This window comes from Schistocerca serialis, chromosome 8 (assembly GCF_023864345.2).
Source record: "Schistocerca serialis cubense isolate TAMUIC-IGC-003099 chromosome 8, iqSchSeri2.2, whole genome shotgun sequence".
NCBI classification, from domain to species: Eukaryota; Metazoa; Arthropoda; class Insecta; order Orthoptera; family Acrididae; genus Schistocerca; species Schistocerca serialis.
In genome coordinates, this window is record NC_064645.1 from 473212581 (window position 1) to 473219685 (window position 7105).

Genomic DNA, 7105 nt, shown 5'->3' on the forward strand with positions numbered 1-7105 from the left:
TTATGGCAAGTGCAGGGTCACACATTGGTGTGGTTTCTGTTGATTCTCTCAATAAGTGCGATTATACTAGGCATGGTCTTCTCCTCAACAGGAAAGGGAAAGGTAAACTAGCTGGTAAAATAGCAGGAAAGTTAAAGGGGGGAGGCACTGTCATGAGTGATAAAATGCCAGTTGTTATATGGTTCAGAAAAGACCCTTTTTTAGGATAGGAAGGACAGAAAGAAACCAAGTTTTAAGAGAGGTTAGGATTGAGGCAAACCTTCACTTTGAGAAAGAAACCAAAAAACCTAATTCTAGCTTATTACATCAGCATAAACAGCTGTTGGTTAAGAATTTTCAACAATCAGCAAGAATTTCAACTCTACCCAGTTTATCTCAGTCAATGTGAAATGTCAGCTATCTTTATTGCATAAAATATTGTTATTGCATTAAAATTTTGGAGGACTGAGAAATGAAATTAATGAATTGATTATCTGCATAAATGAATTAGAGCCCTCAAAACCAGCTGACATAATCTGCATCTCTGAACATCACATGTGACCACTGGTACAGAACAGGATTTAGGTTAGCATCTCACTTTTGTAGAACAGAAATGGAGAAAGGCAGAGTTGCCACATTCATCAGGAACTGTCATAAATTTAAGAACACAGACATTCATAAATTTTGCCTAAAACAGCATATGGAAGCATGTTCAATAGAAGTAGAATTTCATAATAAATCCTTCATAATATTAAGTGTATATCAAGCACCTGCAGGTAACTTTAATCTGTTCATTAACCACCTTAATGTAGATTTCCTTAAAGACTATCCCCATAAGAACCTATTTGAGTTAGTAACACTAGATTTCAACTTAATTCCCACTGTAAAGTTCCCAACTAGGGTAGCCAATTGCTCGCCAACAGCCATGGATAATATCTTTATAGAAAAGTCCAACGAACAAAATTATACTACAAAATCAATAGTCAATGGTTTCTCAGACCATGACAGGCAGTTCCTTCTGTTAAATGTTAATACTGAGCAGGATATAAAAACTGCTAAATCTGAACTCAAGAGGGTAATGAATAAGCCAAAAATTGGTTATTTTAGGACACTCCTCAGAGACATTCACTGGAGTGAATATTTACAGTGCTCATGGCATGAATGAAAAATATAACACTTTTTCTAATAAAGTGCTTACCTTATTTGAACACTGTTTTCCCCCAAAACTAACCAAGGTTAGAGCAAAGTCTACAAAGAAGCCATGGATTACCCAAGGAATAGAGGTACCTTGTAAAACAAAAAGAAAACTGTATCTGTCAATCCGAAACAGTTCTGGCGTTGATGTTATAGCACATTACAAGAAATACTGCAAAATATTAATGACTGTAATGCAGGCATCAAAGGAAAAGATAGTCATACCAAATAACAAAATAAAGACAATATGGAAAGTTGCTGCTCACCATATAGTGGAGATGCTGAGTCGCAATAGGCACAATAAAAAGATTCACACAATTAAAGCTTTTGGCCATTAAGGCCTTTGGCCACCTGTGGTCATCGCATCTGCAGTGATGAGCAGCCCTCTCAAAATATACCAAGGGTCTCACTGAAGCCTTCACTGACTGTAATTATCCTCCTATCCTTGTACAAAAACAAATCTCCCGTGCCTTATCTTTCCTGTCTCCCACCACCTCCCAAGGTCCCACAGTCCGGTCACAGAGGAGCATTCCCCTCGTAACTCAATACCATCCGGGACTAGAGCAACAGAATTACATTCTCCGCTAGGGTTTTGATTACCTCTCGTCATGCCCTGAGATGAGAAATGTCCTGCCCACTATCCTTCCCACCCCCCCTACTGAGGTATTCCACCGTCCACCGAACATACACAATATACTTGTCCATCCTTACACAACCCCTGCTCCCAATCCCTTACCTCATGGTTCATACCCCTGTAATAGACCTAGATGCAAGACCCGTCCCATACATCCTCCTACCACCACCTACTCCAGTCCGGTCACTAACATCACCTATCCCATCAAAGGCAGGGCTACCTGTGAAACCAGTCATATGATTTACAAGCTAAGCTGCAACCTCTGTGCTGCATTCTATGTAGGCATGACAACCAACAAGCTGTCTGTCCGCATGAACAGCCACCGACAAACTGTGGCCAAGAAACAAGTGGATCACCCTGTTGCTGAACACACTGCCAAACATGATATCCCTCATCTTAATGACTGCTTCACAGCCTGTGCCATATGAATCCTTCCCACCAACACAAACTTTTCTGAATTGCGCAGGTGGGAACTTTCCCTGCAATACATCCTACGTTCCCATAACCCTCCTGGCCTCAACCTTCGTCAGTCACTTTCCTCGCCCTTCCAGCCCCCCTCCCTGTTCCCATTCAAGCACTACACAGCCGTCATTTCACCACCACACCCAGTCTTTATATTTCTTTTATTTGTAATCAGTTATTTATCAGTGGAATATTTCCTGAATGGTTGAAACATTCTAAAGTTAAGCCACTGTTTAAGAAGGGAGATAAAGAAGTAGTGTCAAATTTTTGTCAGATTTCACTTTTGCCAGCATTCTCAAAAATTTTAGAAAAGGTAATGTACAATTGGCTTTATAAGCATCTTATCACAAATAACATACTTTCAACGTCACAGTTCAGATTTCTAAAGGATTCTGATATTGAGAAGGCTACCTAGAATTACAGTGAAAATGTACTTAATTCATTACACAAAAAATTGCAGGCAACTGTTATATTTTATGATTTGTCAAAGGCATTTGACTGTATAAATCACAATATCCTTTTAAGTAAATTAGAATATTATAGTGTAACAGGAAATGCTGCAAAGTGGTTCAAATCTTATATCTCTGGCAGGAAACAAAGAGTGTTATTAGGAAAGAGACATGTATTAAGCTATCAGGCAACTGGGAACTAATTACATGTGGGGTCCCACACGGTTCCATCTCAGGGTCCTTACCTGTTCTTATGTACATCAATGACCTTTCATTAGTAACATTACCAGAGGCCAAGTTTGTTTTGTTTGCCAATGATACAAAATATTGCAATAAATAGCAAATCAAGTGTAGTCTTAGGAAGATCAGCTAATAAAATATTTGTGTACATTACTCACTGGTTCCTAGCCAATTCTTTATCACTAAACTTTGAAAAAAAACACTACATGCAGATCAGAACTTTTAAGGGGTGTCCCACGAGTACATGCCCAACATATGGTGACAAGCAGACAGAAGAAGTGGACAGTGTTAAATTCTTGGGATTACAGCTCGACAAATTCAACTGGGAGGAGCACACCACAGAACTGCTGAAGTGTCTAAACAAATCTCTATTTGCAATGGGAATTCTGTCAGACATAGGGGATATAAAAATGAAAAAGCTGTCATATTATGTTTACTTTCACTTCATATAGTCATACAGGATTATTTTTTGGGGTAATTCATCAAGCCAAGCTAAAGTTTTCTGGGCACAAAAACGTGCAATAAGAGTTATATGTGGTGTGAACTCAAGAACATCCTGCAGAGGCCTGTTTAGGGAACTAGGGATACTAACTGCTGCTTCCCAATATATTTATTCCTTAATGAAACTTGTCATTAAAAATATATCACTTTTTCAAAGCAACAGTTCAGTTCATGGAATCAATACTAGAAATAAGAATAATCTTCACAAGGATTTAAAGTCACTTACTCTTGTACAAAAAGGTGTCCGTTATTCAGGAACACATATTTTCAATAAGTTGCCAGCAGCCATAAAAACTTAACAACCAATGAAATTCAGTTTAAGAGAAGCCTAAAGGATTTATTGGTGGTCAACTACTTCAACTCCGTTGATGAATTTCTCCAGTAGAACCAACTGATTTTTGTGTGTGAGTGGGTGTGGTACAATCTAACTTCTGCACCATTTCAGTGCAGTAATGCGTTCACTGTAAATAAATATCGTAGTAGTTCTACTACATGTTTATTACCTTATAAATAAAAAGATTTTTACTTTTACTGCTAACCGGTTTTCGGCTTACAAGGCCATCTTCAGACATTTACTAAGTATTATCACCAACGAAGTTAAGTGTTAGCAGACAACATTGGAAGAGAAGTAACACATCTAGAGTGAAGTAGAAACATACAGTAAGTAACATCTTTGCAATGAAATAGTAAAAACTGAACAGTACATAAATAACAATGGAGTAGTCAGGAAAACCTTTAGCACAAAATAGGGATAGCATGCCTACATAACAGTTTCTATTAATAAACAAAACTGATAAAATGAGATAAAATTAGTACTAGACAATGCTGCATCTAGAGGTATGAAACATGGAGAGTGATACACAACCAATTTAAAAAAAAAAGAAAAAAAAGACAGTTGTCAATGGAAATACAGAATACATAAGGAACTTAAGCAATATCAATAAGATAAACAGAAATTAATAAATGCAGGAAAATGGAGGTGTTTGGGGGAACCTACAGTTTGAGAGTGTGGTGGTACTGCATTTTAACAATAACATTATAATCAAAGCAGTGGCTGTGTACCAGTTTTCATTAAATAAATGAGCAAAGTAAAACATGAACAGTATTTGATGTGACAACTACAAGGGAAGTTAAACATGGACAGTAATACAAGTACAAGTTAAAAGGAACCCCTTAACTATTGAAACTACAGCCTATGTGTGATAAAGGCAACAGTATTGTGCTTTTGAACAAATGTGATTATGTGGATAAAGTTAATGATTTTCTGAATACCACAGGCTTCCAAGTCCTTCCTAAAGACCCTACTAAATTGTTCAAAGAGGATGTTAAATATGCAATTATTTCATCCAAAAGCATATTCTCTGAATTTGAAGCAAAACTCTTAACTAATATACTACCAGCCAGTGCCTCCTAGAATGTACGGACTTCCTAAACTGCATAAACAAGTTGTTCCTATTCGTCCAGTTGTATCATCATTCACTGCTCCATCTTACAAACTAGCCAGTAAACTTGATGTCCTAACTAAGAGCAAGACTAAATTCAAACCAAAGCATGGTATTTCAAACTCTGTGGACCTAATAAATAAGTTAAAAGGTATATCTGTCTCACACAGTGATAAATTAGTATCCTTTGATGTCAGAAGTTTGTTTTCTGACATACCAGTAGTAGAATGCATTGATATTCTGACAGAGCTGATGCACAAGTCTAATGTCAATCCTGTGGAATTGAGTGACTTGAGACTGGCCACACAGACATGCCTTGCACAGAACTATTTCCAGTTCCAAGACACTCTTTATAAGCAATTAGATGGCTTAGCTATGGGTTCCCCTCTTAGTCCACTGTTGGCTGAAATATTTATGGACCATTTTGAACAAAATTTTCTAAAAACAAAACCTTTGAGTGCAAACATCAAATACTGGTTTAGATATGTAGATGATGTCCTGTGTATGTGGACTGGTGCTACAAGGCAACTCAACACATTCTTGAAAAACCTAAACAGTCAACATAAAAATATCCAGTTCACTATGGAAATTGGCAATAAATCCATAAACTTCTTAGATCTCACCATTGACATCAGTACACACACGCATTGTTTCAAAATATACAGAAAAACAACAGCTACAGACACAGTAATACCTTCTTGCTCACAACACCCCATAGCTCACAAACATGCAGCCTTCCACCCAATGGTACACCGTCTCATATCTTTCCCCATGTCCAGAGATGAGTTAGATACAATAAAATTTATTGCCACAGCCAATGGCTACAATCCAGTTCTTATTGACCACATCTTGCATAGGAAACAAAAACGGAAAATTATACCCCTCCTCTATGCCCCACCTGCTTCCCCATCCACTGTCTGCAAGAAATGGTGCACACTACCATTTCTAGGTCAGGTATCACAGACTGTAGCAAAAGCGCTGAAATCCTCCGAGTATAGGGTTTCCTACTATGTCAGGAACACTACAGCCCAGTGTGTTTTTAATAGCAAAGACAAGATCCAGTTATTAGCCAACAGTGGGGTACACAAAATCACCTGTTCTGATTGTGACAAATTTTACATTGGTCAGTCAGGCAGAGACATATCAACTAGGCTGGCTGAACATGAACGCAGCTGGAGGTTGGAGAATTCAGACTCTGCATTTGCTAAGCATGTACTGAGTGAGGATCACAACTACCAGCCAGTGTTCCATGTACTTCACTTAGCAAACAAAGGCCATAAATTCAACCTGCTGGAAGCCCTGGAAATTAACAAACATCTTGCTCACAGTCCAGATCTCATCCTAAATGACCAGACACAACTCAACACTTCCCCTCTCCTAAACTTCATATAATCATCTTGGTTGTTCATTACTTCCCACACTCTCTCTTCCTACATATTCCCATTTTCCTGTAGTCATTGAGTTGTTTTATTTGTTGCAGTTGTCTTTGTATTCCACATAGGCTGTAGTTTCAATAGTTAAGGGTTTCCTTTTAACTTGTACTTGTATTACTGTCCATGTTTAACTCCCCTTGTAGTTGTCTCATCAAATGCTGTTCATATTTTACTTTGCTCATTTATTTAATGAAAACTGGTACACAGCCACTGCTTTGATTATAATGTTAATGTTAAAATGCAGTACCACCACACTCTCAAACTGTAGGTTCTCTAAAACACCTCCATTTTCCTGCATTTATTAATTTCTGTTTATCTTATTGATATTGCTTAAGCAACTTATGTATTCTGTATTTACATTGACAACTGTCTTTTTTTATCTTTTTTTTTTTTTTTTTTTTTTAATTGGTTGTGTATCACTCTCCATGTTTCATACCTCTAGATGCAGCATTGTCAAGTACTAATTTTATCTTATTTTATTAGTTTTGTTTATTAATAGAAACTGTTATGTAGGCATGCTATCCCTATTTTGTGCTAAAGGTTTTCCTGACAACTCCATTGTTATTTATGTACTGTTCAGTTTTTACTATTTCATTGCAAAGATGTTACTTACTGTATGTTTCTACTTCACTCTAGATGTGTTACTTCTCTTCCAATGTTGTCTGCTAACACTTAACTTCGTTGGTGATAATACTCAGTAAATGTCTGAAGATGGCCTTGTAAGCCGAAAACCAGTTAGCAATAAAAGTAATATTGTAGAACAAAAGCAAA